The 15,982-nt window shown below is 44.6% G+C and overlaps 28 non-coding genes across 28 annotated transcripts; all 28 read left to right on the forward strand.

Annotated features, from left to right (window-relative positions):
• Positions 1–332: 332 nt before the first annotated feature.
• trnas-gcu (transfer RNA serine (anticodon GCU)) lies at positions 333–414 on the forward strand. Its single transcript has one exon. It is a non-coding gene; the product is annotated as a tRNA-Ser (tRNA).
• Positions 415–891: 477 nt separating this feature from the next.
• Positions 892–973, forward strand: trnas-gcu (transfer RNA serine (anticodon GCU)). Its single transcript has one exon. It is a non-coding gene; the product is annotated as a tRNA-Ser (tRNA).
• A 477-nt stretch (positions 974–1,450) lies between these two features.
• Positions 1,451–1,532, forward strand: trnas-gcu (transfer RNA serine (anticodon GCU)). Its single transcript has one exon. It is a non-coding gene; the product is annotated as a tRNA-Ser (tRNA).
• A 478-nt stretch (positions 1,533–2,010) lies between these two features.
• On the forward strand, positions 2,011–2,092 carry trnas-gcu (transfer RNA serine (anticodon GCU)). The gene has a single exon. It is a non-coding gene; the product is annotated as a tRNA-Ser (tRNA).
• A 477-nt stretch (positions 2,093–2,569) lies between these two features.
• Positions 2,570–2,651, forward strand: trnas-gcu (transfer RNA serine (anticodon GCU)). The gene has a single exon. It is a non-coding gene; the product is annotated as a tRNA-Ser (tRNA).
• A 477-nt stretch (positions 2,652–3,128) lies between these two features.
• trnas-gcu (transfer RNA serine (anticodon GCU)) lies at positions 3,129–3,210 on the forward strand. The gene has a single exon. It is a non-coding gene; the product is annotated as a tRNA-Ser (tRNA).
• Positions 3,211–3,687: 477 nt separating this feature from the next.
• trnas-gcu (transfer RNA serine (anticodon GCU)) lies at positions 3,688–3,769 on the forward strand. Its single transcript has one exon. It is a non-coding gene; the product is annotated as a tRNA-Ser (tRNA).
• Positions 3,770–4,246: 477 nt separating this feature from the next.
• Positions 4,247–4,328, forward strand: trnas-gcu (transfer RNA serine (anticodon GCU)). The gene has a single exon. It is a non-coding gene; the product is annotated as a tRNA-Ser (tRNA).
• A 477-nt stretch (positions 4,329–4,805) lies between these two features.
• Positions 4,806–4,887, forward strand: trnas-gcu (transfer RNA serine (anticodon GCU)). The gene has a single exon. It is a non-coding gene; the product is annotated as a tRNA-Ser (tRNA).
• Positions 4,888–5,364: 477 nt separating this feature from the next.
• trnas-gcu (transfer RNA serine (anticodon GCU)) lies at positions 5,365–5,446 on the forward strand. The gene has a single exon. It is a non-coding gene; the product is annotated as a tRNA-Ser (tRNA).
• A 477-nt stretch (positions 5,447–5,923) lies between these two features.
• Positions 5,924–6,005, forward strand: trnas-gcu (transfer RNA serine (anticodon GCU)). Its single transcript has one exon. It is a non-coding gene; the product is annotated as a tRNA-Ser (tRNA).
• A 477-nt stretch (positions 6,006–6,482) lies between these two features.
• trnas-gcu (transfer RNA serine (anticodon GCU)) lies at positions 6,483–6,564 on the forward strand. Its single transcript has one exon. It is a non-coding gene; the product is annotated as a tRNA-Ser (tRNA).
• Positions 6,565–7,041: 477 nt separating this feature from the next.
• trnas-gcu (transfer RNA serine (anticodon GCU)) lies at positions 7,042–7,123 on the forward strand. Its single transcript has one exon. It is a non-coding gene; the product is annotated as a tRNA-Ser (tRNA).
• Positions 7,124–7,601: 478 nt separating this feature from the next.
• trnas-gcu (transfer RNA serine (anticodon GCU)) lies at positions 7,602–7,683 on the forward strand. Its single transcript has one exon. It is a non-coding gene; the product is annotated as a tRNA-Ser (tRNA).
• A 477-nt stretch (positions 7,684–8,160) lies between these two features.
• Positions 8,161–8,242, forward strand: trnas-gcu (transfer RNA serine (anticodon GCU)). Its single transcript has one exon. It is a non-coding gene; the product is annotated as a tRNA-Ser (tRNA).
• A 478-nt stretch (positions 8,243–8,720) lies between these two features.
• Positions 8,721–8,802, forward strand: trnas-gcu (transfer RNA serine (anticodon GCU)). The gene has a single exon. It is a non-coding gene; the product is annotated as a tRNA-Ser (tRNA).
• A 477-nt stretch (positions 8,803–9,279) lies between these two features.
• trnas-gcu (transfer RNA serine (anticodon GCU)) lies at positions 9,280–9,361 on the forward strand. Its single transcript has one exon. It is a non-coding gene; the product is annotated as a tRNA-Ser (tRNA).
• Positions 9,362–9,838: 477 nt separating this feature from the next.
• trnas-gcu (transfer RNA serine (anticodon GCU)) lies at positions 9,839–9,920 on the forward strand. Its single transcript has one exon. It is a non-coding gene; the product is annotated as a tRNA-Ser (tRNA).
• A 477-nt stretch (positions 9,921–10,397) lies between these two features.
• Positions 10,398–10,479, forward strand: trnas-gcu (transfer RNA serine (anticodon GCU)). The gene has a single exon. It is a non-coding gene; the product is annotated as a tRNA-Ser (tRNA).
• A 477-nt stretch (positions 10,480–10,956) lies between these two features.
• Positions 10,957–11,038, forward strand: trnas-gcu (transfer RNA serine (anticodon GCU)). Its single transcript has one exon. It is a non-coding gene; the product is annotated as a tRNA-Ser (tRNA).
• Positions 11,039–11,515: 477 nt separating this feature from the next.
• On the forward strand, positions 11,516–11,597 carry trnas-gcu (transfer RNA serine (anticodon GCU)). Its single transcript has one exon. It is a non-coding gene; the product is annotated as a tRNA-Ser (tRNA).
• A 478-nt stretch (positions 11,598–12,075) lies between these two features.
• trnas-gcu (transfer RNA serine (anticodon GCU)) lies at positions 12,076–12,157 on the forward strand. Its single transcript has one exon. It is a non-coding gene; the product is annotated as a tRNA-Ser (tRNA).
• Positions 12,158–12,634: 477 nt separating this feature from the next.
• Positions 12,635–12,716, forward strand: trnas-gcu (transfer RNA serine (anticodon GCU)). Its single transcript has one exon. It is a non-coding gene; the product is annotated as a tRNA-Ser (tRNA).
• Positions 12,717–13,193: 477 nt separating this feature from the next.
• Positions 13,194–13,275, forward strand: trnas-gcu (transfer RNA serine (anticodon GCU)). The gene has a single exon. It is a non-coding gene; the product is annotated as a tRNA-Ser (tRNA).
• A 477-nt stretch (positions 13,276–13,752) lies between these two features.
• Positions 13,753–13,834, forward strand: trnas-gcu (transfer RNA serine (anticodon GCU)). Its single transcript has one exon. It is a non-coding gene; the product is annotated as a tRNA-Ser (tRNA).
• Positions 13,835–14,311: 477 nt separating this feature from the next.
• Positions 14,312–14,393, forward strand: trnas-gcu (transfer RNA serine (anticodon GCU)). The gene has a single exon. It is a non-coding gene; the product is annotated as a tRNA-Ser (tRNA).
• Positions 14,394–14,870: 477 nt separating this feature from the next.
• On the forward strand, positions 14,871–14,952 carry trnas-gcu (transfer RNA serine (anticodon GCU)). The gene has a single exon. It is a non-coding gene; the product is annotated as a tRNA-Ser (tRNA).
• Positions 14,953–15,429: 477 nt separating this feature from the next.
• Positions 15,430–15,511, forward strand: trnas-gcu (transfer RNA serine (anticodon GCU)). The gene has a single exon. It is a non-coding gene; the product is annotated as a tRNA-Ser (tRNA).
• The last annotated feature ends 471 nt before the right edge of the window (positions 15,512–15,982 follow it).

Raw genomic sequence — 15,982 nt, forward strand, 5'->3', positions numbered from 1 at the left:
CAAACATCTTCGCAAAACAGATGTTTTTTCTTCTCTTGCATGGCCCCACATGAATATAGAATACCTACACAATCCTAGAGCAAACTGATAAGATTCAGGTATTGAAGAATAGCTTTACCAAGGGCAACCTCAACGGTGGGATTTGAACCGACACCTCCCCACACTTAATCAAGCACTGTAGACCACTCTGCCTGACAACACATTTGTTAAATGTCTCGATGGGATCGACACATGGCCCTGCAATTGTTATGCTTAACTCTCTTTGATTTCAATCAAGGGTTTAAATACAGCAACTACAGTTTGTGGGGGCAACTGCCACAAGCAGAAATAAGGATGAGGTGGCCGAGTGGTTAAGGCGATGGACTGCTAATCCATTGTGCTATGCACTCATGGGTTCGAATCCCATCCTCATCGTGTGCACAAAAAATCTTTGGTTTTGTATGGCATTGGAAGATTTTGACTCTCGCAAACACTGATAAGATGGCCCACTGCCACCGCGAAAGCACAGGACTTGGTATCTGACTGGTGAAGCCGATGAACTACATGTGTGGATTGGAACACAAACATCTTCGCAAAACAGATGTTTTTTCTTCTCTTGCATGGCCCCACATGAATATAGAATCCCTGCACAATCCTAGAGCGACTGATAAGATATAGGTATTGAAGATTAGCTTTACCAAGGGCAATCTCAACGGTGGGATTTGTACCGACACCTCCCCACACTTAATCAAGCACTGTAGACCACTCTGCCTGACAACACATTTGTTAAATGTCTCGATGGGATCGACACATGGCCCTGCAATTGTTATGCTTAACTCTCTTTGATTTCAATCAAGGGTTTAAATACAGCAACTACAGTTTGTGGGGGCAACTGCCACAAGCAGAAAAAAGGATGAGGTTGCCGAGTGGTTAAGGCGATGGACTGCTAATCCATTGTGCTATGCACTCATGGGTTCGAATCCCATCCTCATCGTGCCCACAAAAAATCTTTGGTTTTGTATGGCATTGGAAGATTTTGACTCTCGCAAACACTGATAAGATGGCCCACTGCCACCGCGAAAGCACAGGACTTGGTATCTGACTGGTGAAGCCGATGAACTACATGTGTGGATTGGAACACAAACATCTTCGCAAAACAGATGTTTTTTCTTCTCTTGCATGGCCCCACATGAATATAGAATCCCTGCACAATCCTAGAGCGACTGATAAGATATAGGTATTGAAGAATAGCTTTACCAAGGGCAATCTCAACGGTGGGATTTGTACCGACACCTCCCCACACTTAATCAAGCACTGTAGACCACTCGGCCTGACAACACATTTGTTAAATGTCTCGATGGGATCGACACATGGCCCTGCAATTACTATGCTTAACTCTCTTTGATTTCAATCAAGGGTTAAAATACAGCAACTACAGTTTGTGGGGGCAACTGCCACAAGAAGGCATAAGGATGAGGTGGCCGAGTGGTTAAGGCGATGGACTGCTAATCCATTGTGCTATGCACTCATGGGTTCAAATCCCATCCTCATCGTGCACACAAAAAAACATTGGTTTTGTATGGCATTGGAAGATTTTGACTCTCGCAAACACTGATAAGATGGCCCACTGCCACCGCGAAAGCACAGGACTTGGTATCTGAGTGGTGAAGCCGATGAACTACATGTGTGGATTGGAACACAAACATCTTCGCAAAACAGATGTTTTTTCTTCTCTTGCATGGCCCCACATGAATATAGAATCCCTACACAATCCTAGAGCAAACTGATAAGATTCAGGTATTGAAGAATAGCTTTACCAAGGGCAACCTCAACGGTGGGATTTGAACCGACACCTCCCCACACTTAATCAAGCACTGTAGACCACTCTGCCTGACAACACATTTGTTAAATGTCTCGATGGGATCGACACATGGCCCTGCAATTGTTATGCTTAACTCTCTTTGATTTCAATCAAGGGTTTAAATACAGCAACTACAGTTTGTGGGGGCAACTGCCACAAGCAGAAAAAAGGATGAGGTGGCCGAGTGGTTAAGGCGATGGACTGCTAATCCATTGTGCTATGCACTCATGGGTTCGAATCCCATCCTCATCGTGCGCACAAAAAATCTTTGGTTTTGTATGGCATTGGAAGATTTTGACTCTCGCAAACACTGATAAGATGGCCCACTGCCACCGCGAAAGCACAGGACTTGGTATCTGACTGGTGAAGCCGATGAACTACATGTGTGGATTGGAACACAAACATCTTCGCAAAACAGATGTTTTTTCTTCTCTTGCATGGCCCCACATGAATATAGAATCCCTGCACAATCCTAGAGCGACTGATAAGATATAGGTATTGAAGAATAGCTTTACCAAGGGCAATCTCAACGGTGGGATTTGAACCGACACCTCCCCACACTTAATCAAGCACTGTAGACCACTCTGCCTGACAACACATTTGTTAAATGTCTCGATGGGATCGACACATGGCCCTGCAATTGTTATGCTTAACTCTCTTTGATTTCAATCAAGGGTTTAAATACAGCAACTACAGTTTGTGGGGGCAACTGCCACAAGCAGAAAAAAGGATGAGGTGGCCGAGTGGTTAAGGCGATGGACTGCTAATCCATTGTGCTATGCACTCATGGGTTCGAATCCCATCCTCATCGTGCCCACAAAAAATCTTTGGTTTTGTATGGCATTGGAAGATTTTGACTCTCGCAAACACTGATAAGATGGCCCACTGCCACCGCGAAAGCACAGGACTTGGTATCTGAGTGGTGAAGCCGATGAACTACATGTGTGGATTGGAACACAAACATCTTCGCAAAACAGATGTTTTTTCTTCTCTTGCATGGCCCCACATGAATATAGAATCCCTGCACAATCCTAGAGCGACTGATAAGATTCAGGAATTGAAGAATAGCTTTACCAAGGGCAACCTCAACGGTGGGATTTGAACCGAAACCTCCCCACACTTAATCAAGCACTGTAGACCACTCTGCCTGACAACACATTTGTTAAATGTCTCGATGGGATCGACACATGGCCCTGCAATTGTTATGCTTAACTCTCTTTGATTTCAATCAAGGGTTTAAATACAGCAACTACAGTTTGTGGGGGCAACTGCCACAAGCAGAAATAAGGATGAGGTGGCCGAGTGGTTAAGGCGATGGACTGCTAATCCATTGTGCTATGCACTCATGGGTTCGAATCCCATCCTCATCGTGCGCACAAAAAAACTTTGGTTTTGTATGGCATTGGAAGATTTTGACTCTCGCAAACACTGATAAGATGGCCCACTGCCACCGCGAAAGCACAGGACTTGGTATCTGACTGGTGAAGCCGATGAACTACATGTGTGGATTGGAACACAAACATCTTCGCAAAACAGATGTTTTTTCTTCTCTTGCATGGCCCCACATGAATATAGAATCCCTGCACAATCCTAGAGCGACTGATAAGATTCAGGAATTGAAGAATAGCTTTACCAAGGGCAACCTCAACGGTGGGATTTGAACCGAAACCTCCCCACACTTAATCAAGCACTGTAGACCACTCTGCCTGACAACACATTTGTTAAATGTCTCGATGGGATCGACACATGGCCCTGCAATTGTTATGCTTAACTCTCTTTGATTTCAATCAAGGGTTTAAATACAGCAACTACAGTTTGTGGGGGCAACTGCCACAAGCAGAAAAAAGGATGAGGTGGCCGAGTGGTTAAGGCGATGGACTGCTAATCCATTGTGCTATGCACTCATGGGTTCAAATCCCATCCTCATCGTGCCCACAAAAAATCTTTGGTTTTGTATGGCATTGGAAGATTTTGACTCTCGCAAACACTGATAAGATGGCCCACTGCCACCGCGAAAGCACAGGACTTGGTATCTGACTGGTGAAGCCGATGAACTACATGTGTGGATTGGAACACAAACATCTTCGCAAAACAGATGTTTTTTCTTCTCTTGCATGGCCCCACATGAATATAGAATCCCTGCACAATCCTAGAGCGACTGATAAGATATAGGTATTGAAGAATAGCTTTACCAAGGGCAATCTCAACGGTGGGATTTGTACCGACACCTCCCCACACTTAATCAAGCACTGTAGACCACTCTGCCTGACAACACATTTGTTAAATGTCTCGATGGGATCGACACATGGCCCTGCAAATACTATGCTTAACTCTCTTTGATTTCAATCAAGGGTTAAAATACAGCAACTACAGTTTGTGGGGGCAACTGCCACAAGAAGGCATAAGGATGAGGTGGCCGAGTGGTTAAGGCGAAGGACTGCTAATCCATTGTGCTATGCACTCATGGGTTCAAATCCCATCCTCATCGTGCACACAAAAAAACATTGTTTTGTATGGCATTGGAAGATTTTGACTCTCGCAAACACTGATAAGATGGCCCACTGCCACCGCGAAAGCACGGGACTTGGTATCTGAGTGGTGAAGCCGATGAACTACATGTGTGGATTGGAACACAAACATCTTCGCAAAACAGATGTTTTTTCTTCTCTTGCATGGCCCCACATGAATATAGAATCCCTACACAATCCTAGAGCAAACTGATAAGATTCAGGTGTTGAAGAATAGCTTTACCAAGGGCAACCTCAACGGTGGGATTTGAACCGACACCTCCCCACACTTAATCAAGCACTGTAGACCACTCTGCCTGACAACACATTTGTTAAATGTCTCGATGGGATCGACACATGGCCCTGCAATTGTTATGCTTAACTCTCTTTGATTTCAATCAAGGGTTTAAATACAGCAACTACAGTTTGTGGGGGCAACTGCCACAAGCAGAAAAAAGGATGAGGTGGCCGAGTGGTTAAGGCGATGGACTGCTAATCCATTGTGCTATGCACTCATGGGTTCGAATCCCATCCTCATCGTGCGCACCAAAAATCTTTGGTTTTGTATGGCATTGGAAGATTTTGACTCTCGCAAACACTGATAAGATGGCCCACTGCCACCGCGAAAGCACAGGACTTGGTATCTGACTGGTGAAGCCGATGAACTACATGTGTGGATTGGAAAACAAACATCTTCGCAAAACAGATGTTTTTTCTTCTCTTGCATGGCCCCACATGAATATAGAATCCCTGCACAATCCTAGAGCGACTGATAAGATATAGGTATTGAAGAATAGCTTTACCAAGGGCAATCTCAACGGTGGGATTTGAACCGACACCTCCCCACACTTAATCAAGCACTGTAGACCACTCTGCCTGACAACACATTTGTTAAATGTCTCGATGGGATCGACACATGGCCCTGCAATTGTTATGCTTAACTCTCTTTGATTTCAATCAAGGGTTTAAAAACAGCAACTACAGTTTGTGGGGGCAACTGCCACAAGCAGAAAAAAGGATGAGATTGCCGAGTGGTTAAGGCGATGGACTGCTAATCCATTGTGCTATGCACTCATGGTTTCGAATCCCATCCTCATCGTGACCACAAAAAATCTTTGGTTTTGTATGGCATTGGAAGATTTTGACTCTCGCAAACACTGATAAGATGGCCCACTGCCACCGCGAAAGCACAGGACTTGGTATCTGACTGGTGAAGCCGATGAACTACATGTGTGGATTGGAACACAAACATCTTCGCAAAACAGATGTTTTTTCTTCTCTTGCATGGCCCCACATGAATATAGAATCCCTGCACAATCCTAGAGCGACTGATAAGATATAGGTATTGAAGAATAGCTTTACCAAGGGCAATCTCAACGGTGGGATTTGAACCGACACCTCCCCACACTTAATCAAGCACTGTAGACCACTCTGCCTGACAACACATTTGTTAAATGTCTCGATGGGATCGACACATGGCCCTGCAAGTGCTATGCTTAACTATCATTGATTTCAATCAAGGGTTTAAATACAGCAACTACAGTTTGTGGGGGCAACTGCCACAAGCAGAAAAAAGGATGAGGTGGCCGAGTGGTTAAGGCGATGGACTGCTAATCCATTGTGCTATGCACTCATGGGTTCGAATCCCATCCTCATCGTACACACAAAAAAACATTGGTTTTGTATGGCATTGGAAGATTTTGACTCTCGCAAACACTGATAAGATGGCCCACTGCCACCGCGAAAGCACAGGACTTGGTATCTGAGTGGTGAAGCCGATGAACTACATGTGTGGATTGGAACACAAACATCTTCGCAAAACAGATGTTTTTTCTTCTCTTGCATGGCCCCACATGAATATAGAATCCCTGCACAATCCTAGAGCGACTGATAAGATATAGGTATTGAAGAATAGCTTTACCAAGGGCAATCTCAACGGTGGGATTTGAACCGACACCTCCCCACACTTAATCAAGCACTGTAGACCACTCTGCCTGACAACACATTTGTTAAATGTCTTGATGGGATCGACACATGGCCCTGAAATTACTATGCTTATCTCTCTTTGATTTCAATCAAGGTTTAAAATACAGCAACTACAGTTTGTGGGGGCAACTGCCACAACCAGGCATAAGGATGAGGTGGCTGAGTGGTTAAGGCGTTGGACTGCTAATCCTTTGTGCTATGCACTCATGGGTTCAAATCCCATCCTCATCGTGCACACAAAAAAACATTGGTTTTGTATGGCATTGGAAGATTTTGACTCTCGCAAACACTGATAAGATGGCCCACTGCCACCGCGAAAGCACGGGACTTGGTATCTGAGTGGTGAAGCCGATGAACTACATGTGTGGATTGGAACACAAACATCTTCGCAAAACAGATGTTTTTTCTTCTCTTGCATGGCCCCACATGAATATAGAATCCCTGCACAATCCTAGAGCGACTGATAAGATATAGGTATTGAAGAATAGCTTTACCAAGGGCAATCTCAACGGTGGGATTTGAACCGACACCTCCCCACACTTAATCAAGCACTGTAGACCACTCTGCCTGACAACACATTTGTTAAATGTCTCGATGGGATCGACACATGGCCCTGCAAGTGCTATGCTTAACTATCATTGATTTCAATCAAGGGTTTAAATACAGCAACTACAGTTTGTGGGGGCAACTGCCACAAGCAGAAAAAAGGATGAGGTGCCACAGTGGTTAAGGCGATGGACTGCTAATCCATTGTGCTATGCACTCATGGGTTCGAATCCCATCCTCATCGTACACACAAAAAAACATTTGGTTTTGTATGGCATTGGAAGATTTTGACTCTCGCAAACACTGATAGGATGGCCCACTGCCACCGCGAAAGCACAGGACTTGGTATCTGAGTGGTGAAGCCGATGAACTACATGTGTGGATTTGAACACAAACATCTTCGCAAAACAGATGTTTTTTCTTCTCTTGCATGGCCCCACATGAATATAGAATCCCTGCACAATCCTAGAGCGACTGATAAGATATAGGTATTGAAGAATAGCTTTACCAAGGGCAATCTCAACGGTGGGATTTGAACCGACACCTCCCCACACTTAATCAAGCACTGTAGACCACTCTGCCTGACAACACATTTGTTAAATGTCTCGATGGGATCGACACATGGCCCTGCAAGTGCTATGCTTAACTATCATTGATTTCAATCAAGGGTTTAAATACAGCAACTACAGTTTGTGGGGGCAACTGCCACAAGCAGAAAAAAGGATGAGGTGGCCGAGTGGTTAAGGTGATGGACTGCTAATCCATTGTGCTATGCACTCATGGGTTCGAATCCCATCCTCATCGTACACACAAAAAAACATTGGTTTTGTATGGCATTGGAAGATTTTGACTCTCGCAAACACTGATAGGATGGCCCACTGCCACCGCGAAAGCACAGGACTTGGTATCTGACTGGTGAAGCCGATGAACTACATGTGTGGATTGGAAAACAAACATCTTCGCAAAACAGATGTTTTTTCTTCTCTTGCATGGCCCCACATGAATATAGAATCCCTGCACAATCCTAGAGCGACTGATAAGATATAGGTATTGAAGAATAGCTTTACCAAGGGCAATCTCAACGGTGGGATTTGAACCGACACCTCCCCACACTTAATCAAGCACTGTAGACTACTCTGCCTGACAACACATTTGTTAAATGTCTCGATGGGATCGACACATGGCCCTGCAATTGTTATGCTTAACTCTCTTTGATTTCAATCAAGGGTTTAAATACAGCAACTACAGTTTGTGGGGGCAACTGCCACAAGCAGAAAAAAGGATGAGGTGGCCAAGTGGTTAAGGCGATGGACTGCTAATCCATTGTGCTATGCACTCATGGGTTCGAATCCCATCCTCATCGTGCCCACAAAAAATCCTTGGTTTTGTATGGCATTGGAAGATTTTGACTCTCGCAAACACTGATAAGATGGCCCACTGCCACCGCGAAAGCACAGGACTTGGTATCTGAGTGTTGAAGCCGATGAACTACATGTGTGGATTGGAACACAAACATCTTCGCAAAACAGATGTTTTTTCTTCTCTTGCATGGCCCCACATGAATATAGAATACCTACACAATCCTAGAGCAAACTGATAAGATTCAGGTATTGAAGAATAGCTTTACCAAGGGCAACCTCAACGGTGGGATTTGAACCGACACCTCCCCACACTTAATCAAGCACTGTAGACCACTCGGCCTGACAACACATTTGTTAAATGTCTCGATGGGATCGACACATGGCCCTGCAAGTGCTATGCTTAACTATCATTGATTTCAATCAAGGGTTTAAATACAGCAACTACAGTTTGTGGGGGCAACTGCCACAAGCAGAAAAAAGGATGAGGTGGCTGAGTGGTTAAGGCGATGGACTGCTAATCCATTGTGCTATGCACTCATGGGTTCGAATCCCAACCTCATCGTACACACAAAAAAACATTGGTTTTGTATGGCATTGGAAGATTTTGACTCTCGCAAACACTGATAGGATGGCCCACTGCCACCGCGAAAGCACAGGACTTGGTATCTGAGTGGTGAAGCCGATGAACTACATGTGTGGATTTGAACACAAACATCTTCGCAAAACAGATGTTTTTTCTTCTCTTGCATGGCCCCACATGAATATAGAATCCCTGCACAATCCTAGAGCGACTGATAAGATATAGGTATTGAAGAATAGCTTTACCAAGGGCAATCTCAACGGTGGGATTTGAACCGACACCTCCCCACACTTAATCAAGCACTGTAGACCACTCTGCCTGACAACACATTTGTTAAATGTCTCGATGGGATCGACACATGGCCCTGCAAGTGCTATGCTTAACTATCATTGATTTCAATCAAGGGTTTAAATACAGCAACTACAGTTTGTGGGGGCAACTGCCACAAGCAGAAAAAAGGATGAGGTGGCCGAGTGGTTAAGGCGATGGACTGCTAATCCATTGTGCTATGCACTCATGGGTTCGAATCCCATCCTCATCGTACACACAAAAAAACATTGGTTTTGTATGGCATTGGAAGATTTTGACTCTCGCAAACACTGATAGGATGGCCCACTGCCACCGCGAAAGCACAGGACTTGGTATCTGAGTGGTGAAGCCGATGAACTACATGTGTGGATTTGAACACAAACATCTTCGCAAAACAGATGTTTTTTCTTCTCTTGCATGGCCCCACATGAATATAGAATCCCTGCATAATCCTAGAGCGACTGATAAGATATAGGTATTGAAGAATAGCTTTACCAAGGGCAATCTCAACGGTGGGATTTGAACCGACACCTCCCCACACTTAATCAAGCACTGTAGACCACTCTGCCTGACAAAACATTTGTTAAATGTCTCGATGGGATCGACACATGGCCCTGCAAGTGCTATGCTTAACTATCATTGATTTCAATCAAGGGTTTAAATACAGCAACTACAGTTTGTGGGGGCAACTGCCACAAGCAGAAAAAAGGATGAGGTGGCCGAGTGGTTAAGGTGATGGACTGCTAATCCATTGTGCTATGCACTCATGGGTTCGAATCCCATCCTCATCGTACACACAAAAAAACATTGGTTTTGTATGGCATTGGAAGATTTTGACTCTCGCAAACACTGATAGGATGGCCCACTGCCACCGCGAAAGCACAGGACTTGGTATCTGACTGGTGAAGCCGATGAACTACATGTGTGGATTGGAAAACAAACATCTTCGCAAAACAGATGTTTTTTCTTCTCTTGCATGGCCCCACATGAATATAGAATCCCTGCACAATCCTAGAGCGACTGATAAGATATAGGTATTGAAGAATAGCTTTACCAAGGGCAATCTCAACGGTGGGATTTGAACCGAAACCTCCCCACACTTAATCAAGCACTGTAGACCACTCTGCCTGACAACACATTTGTTAAATGTCTCGATGGGATCGACACATGGCCCTGCAATTGCTATGCTTAACTCTCTTTGATTTCAATCAAGGGTTAAAATACAGCAACTACAGTTTGTGGGGGCAACTGCCACAAGCAGGAAAAAGGATGAGGTGGCCGAGTGGTTAAGGCGATGGACTGCTAATCCATTGTGCTATGCACTCATGGGTTCGAATCCCATCCTCATCGTGCACACAAAAAATCTTTGGTTTTGTATGGCATTGGAAGATTTTGACTCTCGCAAACACTGATAAGATGGCCCACTGCCACCGCGAAAGCACAGGACTTGGTATCTGAGTGGTGAAGCCGATGAACTACATGTGTGGATTGGAACACAAACATCTTCGCAAAACAGATGTTTTTTCTTCTCTTGCATGGCCCCACATGAATATAGAATCCCTGCACAATCCTAGAGCGACTGATAAGATTCAGGAATTGAAGAATAGCTTTACCAAGGGCAACCTCAACAGTGGGATTTGAACCGAAACCTCCCCACACTTAATCAAGCACTGTAGACCACTCTGCCTGACAACACATTTGTTAAATGTCTCGATGGGATCGACACATGGCCCTGCAATTGCTATGCTTAACTCTCTTTGATTTCAATCAAGGGTTAAAATACAGCAACTACAGTTTGTGGGGGCAACTGCCACAAGCAGAAAAAAGGATGAGGTGGCCGAGTGGTTAAGGCGATGGACTGCTAATCCATTGTGCTATGCACTCATGGGTTCGAATCCCATCCTCATCGTGCCCACAAAAAATCTTTGGTTTTGTATGGCATTGGAAGATTTTGACTCTCGCAAACACTGATAAGATGGCCCACTGCCACCGCGAAAGCACAGGACTTGGTATCTGACTGGTGAAGCCGATGAACTACATGTGTGGATTGGAAAACAAACATCTTCGCAAAACAGATGTTTTTTCTTCTCTTGCATGGCCCCACATGAATATAGAATCCCTGCACAATCCTAGAGCGACTGATAAGATATAGGTATTGAAGAATAGCTTTACCAAGGGCAATCTCAACGGTGGGATTTGAACCGACACCTCCCCACACTTAATCAAGCACTGTAGACCACTCTGCCTGACAACACATTTGTTAAATGTCTCGATGGGATCGACACATGGCCCTGCAATTGTTATGCTTAACTCTCTTTGATTTCAATCAAGGGTTTAAATACAGCAACTACAGTTTGTGGGGGCAACTGCCACAAGCAGAAAAAAGGATGAGGTGGCCAAGTGGTTAAGGCGATGGACTGCTAATCCATTGTGCTATGCACTCATGGGTTCGAATCCCATCCTCATCGTGCACACAAAAAAACATTGGTTTTGTATGGCATTGGAAGATTTTGACTCTCGCAAACACTGATAAGATGGCCCACTGCCACCGCGAAAGCACAGGACTTGGTATCTGAGTGGTGAAGCCGATGAACTACATGTGTGGATTGGAACACAAACATCTTCGCAAAACAGATGTTTTTTCTTCTCTTGCATGGCCCCACATGAATATAGAATACCTACACAATCCTAGAGCAAACTGATAAGATTCAGGTATTGAAGAATAGCTTTACCAAGGGCAACCTCAACGGTGGGATTTGAACCGACACCTCCCCACACTTAATCAAGCACTGTAGACCACTCGGCCTGACAACACATTTGTTAAATGTCTCGATGGGATCGACACATGGCCCTGCAATTGCTATGCTTAACTTTCATTGATTTCAATCAAGGGTTTAAATACAGCAACTACAGTTTGTGGGGGCAACTGCCACAAGCAGAAAAAAGGATGAGGTGGCCGAGTGGTTAAGGCGATGGACTGCTAATCCATTGTGCTATGCACTCATGGGTTCGAATCCCATCCTCATTGTACACACAAAAAAACATTGGTTTTGTATGGCATTGGAAGATTTTGACTCTCGCAAACACTGATAGGATGGCCCACTGCCACCGCGAAAGCACAGGACTTGGTATCTGAGTGGTGAAGCCGATGAACTACATGTGTGGATTTGAACACAAACATCTTCGCAAAACAGATGTTTTTTCTTCTCTTGCATGGCCCCACATGAATATAGAATCCCTGCACAATCCTAGAGCGACTGATAAGATATAGGTATTGAAGAATAGCTTTACCAAGGGCAATCTCAACGGTGGGATTTGAACCGACACCTCCCCACACTTAATCAAGCACTGTAGACCACTCTGCCTGACAACACATTTGTTAAATGTCTCGATGGGATCGACACATGGCCCTGTAATTGTTATGCTTAACTCTCTTTGATTTCAATCAAGGGTTTAAATACAGCAACTACAGTTTGTGGGGGCAACTGCCACAAGCAGAAAAAAGGATGAGGTGCCACAGTGGTTAAGGCGATGGACTGCTAATCCATTGTTCTATGCACTCATGGGTTCGAATCCCATCCTCATCGTACACACAAAAAAACATTTGTTTTGTATGGCATTGGAAGATTTTGACTCTCGCAAACACTGATAGGATGGCCCACTGCCACCGCGAAAGCACAGGACTTGGTATCTGAGTGGTGAAGCCGATGAACTACATGTGTGGATTGGAACACAAACATCTTCGCAAAACAGATGTTTTTTCTTCTCTTGCATGGCCCCACATGAATATAGAATCCCTGCACAATCCTAGAGCGACTGATAAGATATAGGTATTGAAGAATAGCTTTACCAAGGGCAATCTCAACGGTGGGATTTGAACCGACACCTCCCCACACTTAATCAAGCACTGTAGACCACTCTGCCTGACAACACATTTGTTAAATGTCTCGATGGGATCGACACATGGCCCTGCAAGTGCTATGCTTAACTATCATTGATTTCAATCAAGGGTTTAAATACAGCAACTACAGTTTGTGGGGGCAACTGCCACAAGCAGAAAAAAGGATGAGGTGGCCGAGTGGTTAAGGCGATGGACTGCTAATCCATTGTGCTATGCACTCATGGGTTCGAATCCCATCCTCATCGTACACACAAAAAAACATTGGTTTTGTATGGCATTGGAAGATTTTGACTCTCGCAAACACTGATAGGATGGCCCACTGCCACCGCGAAAGCACAGGACTTGGTATCTGACTGGTGAAGCCGATGAACTACATGTGTGGATTGGAAAACAAACATCTTCGCAAAACAGATGTTTTTTCTTCTCTTGCATGGCCCCACATGAATATAGAATCCCTGCACAATCCTAGAGCGACTGATAAGATTCAGGAATTGAAGAATAGCTTTACCAAGGGCAACCTCAACGGTGGGATTTGAACCGACACCTCCCCACACTTAATCAAGCACTGTAGACCACTCTGCCTGACAACACATTTGTTAAATGTCTCGATGGGATCGACACATGGCCCTGCAATTGTTATGCTTAACTCTCTTTGATTTCAATCAAGGGTTTAAATACAGCAACTACAGTTTGTGGGGGCAACTGCCACAAGCAGAAAAAAGGATGAGGTGGCCGAGTGGTTAAGGCGATGGACTGCTAATCCATTGTGCTATGCACTCATGGGTTCGAATCCCATCCTCATCGTGCCCACAAAAAATCTTTGGTTTTGTATGGCATTGGAAGATTTTGACTCTCGCAAACACTGATAAGATGGCCCACTGCCACCGCGAAAGCACAGGACTTGGTATCTGAGTGGTGAAGCCGATGAACTACATGTGTGGATTGGAACACAAACATCTTCGCAAAACAGATGTTTTTTCTTCTCTTGCATGGCCCCACATGAATATAGAATCCCTGCACAATCCTAGAGCGACTGATAAGATATAGGTATTGAAGAATAGCTTTACCAAGGGCAATCTCAACGGTGGGATTTGAACCGACACCTCCCCACACTTAATCAAGCACTGTAGACCACTCTGCCTGACAACACATTTGTTAAATGTCTCGATGGGATCGACACATGGCCCTGCAAGTGCTATGCTTAACTATCATTGATTTCAATCAAGGGTTTAAATACAGCAACTACAGTTTGTGGGGGCAACTGCCACAAGCAGAAAAAAGGATGAGGTGGCCGAGTGGTTAAGGCGATGGACTGCTAATCCATTGTGCTATGCACTCATGGGTTCGAATCCCATCCTCATCGTACACACAAAAAAACATTGGTTTTGTATGGCATTGGAAGATTTTGACTCTCGCAAACACTGATAGGATGGCCCACTGCCACCGCGAAAGCACAGGACTTGGTATCTGAGTGGTGAAGCCGATGAACTACATGTGTGGATTTGAACACAAACATCTTCGCAAAACAGATGTTTTTTCTTCTCTTGCATGGCCCCACATGAATATAGAATCCCTGCATAATCCTAGAGCGACTGATAAGATATAGGTATTGAAGAATAGCTTTACCAAGGGCAATCTCAACGGTGGGATTTGTACCGACACCTCCCCACACTTAATCAAGCACTGTAGACCACTCGGCCTGACAACACATTTGTTAAATGTCTCGATGGGATCGACACATGGCCCTGCAATTGCTATGCTTAACTCTCTTTGATTTCAATCAAGGGTTTAAATACAGCAACTACAGTTTGTGGGGGCAACTGCCACAAGCAGAAAAAAGGATGAGGTGGCCGAGTGGTTAAGGCGATGGACTGCTAATCCATTGTGCTATGCACTCATGGGTTCGAATCCCATCCTCATCGTGCACACAAAAAAACATTGGTTTTGTATGGCATTGGAAGATTTTGACTCTCGCAAACACTGATAAGATGGCCCACTGCCACCGCGAAAGCACAGGACTTGGTATCTGACTGGTGAAGCCGATGAACTACATGTGTGGATTGGAAAACAAACATCTTCGCAAAACAGATGTTTTTTCTTCTCTTGCATGGCCCCACATGAATATAGAATCCCTGCACAATCCTAGAGCGACTGATAAGATATAGGTATTGAAGAATAGCTTTACCAAGGGCAATCTCAACGGTGGGATTTGAACCGACACCTCCCCACACTTAATCAAGCACTGTAGACCACTCTGCCTGACAACACATTTGTTAAATGTCTCGATGGGATCGACACATGGCCCTGCAATTGTTATGCTTAACTCTCTTTGATTTCAATCAAGGGTTTAAATACAGCAACTACAGTTTGTGGGGGCAACTGCCACAAGCAGAAAAAAGGATGAGGTGGCCGAGTGGTTAAGGCGATGGACTGCTAATCCATTGTGCTATGCACTCATGGGTTCGAATCCCATCCTCATCGTACACACAAAAAAACATTGGTTTTGTATGGCATTGGAAGATTTTGACTCTCGCAAACACTGATAGGATGGCCCACTGCCACCGCGAAAGCACAGGACTTGGTATCTGAGTGGTGAAGCCGATGAACTACATGTGTGGATTTGAACACAAACATCTTCGCAAAACAGATGTTTTTTCTTCTCTTGCATGGCCCCACATGAATATAGAATCCCTGCATAATCCTAGAGCGACTGATAAGATATAGGTATTGAAGAATAGCTTTACCAAGGGCAATCTCAACGGTGGGATTTGAACCGACACCTCCCCACACTTAATCAAGCACTGTAGACCACTCTGCCTGACAACACATTTGTTAAATGTCTTGATGGGATCGACACATGGCCCTGAAATTACTATGCTTATCTCTCTTTGATTTCAATCAAGGTTTAAAATACAGCAACTACAGTTTGTGGGGGCAACTGCCACAACCAGA

Source organism: Salvelinus alpinus, chromosome 24 (assembly GCF_045679555.1).
Source record: "Salvelinus alpinus chromosome 24, SLU_Salpinus.1, whole genome shotgun sequence".
NCBI classification, from domain to species: Eukaryota; Metazoa; Chordata; class Actinopteri; order Salmoniformes; family Salmonidae; genus Salvelinus; species Salvelinus alpinus.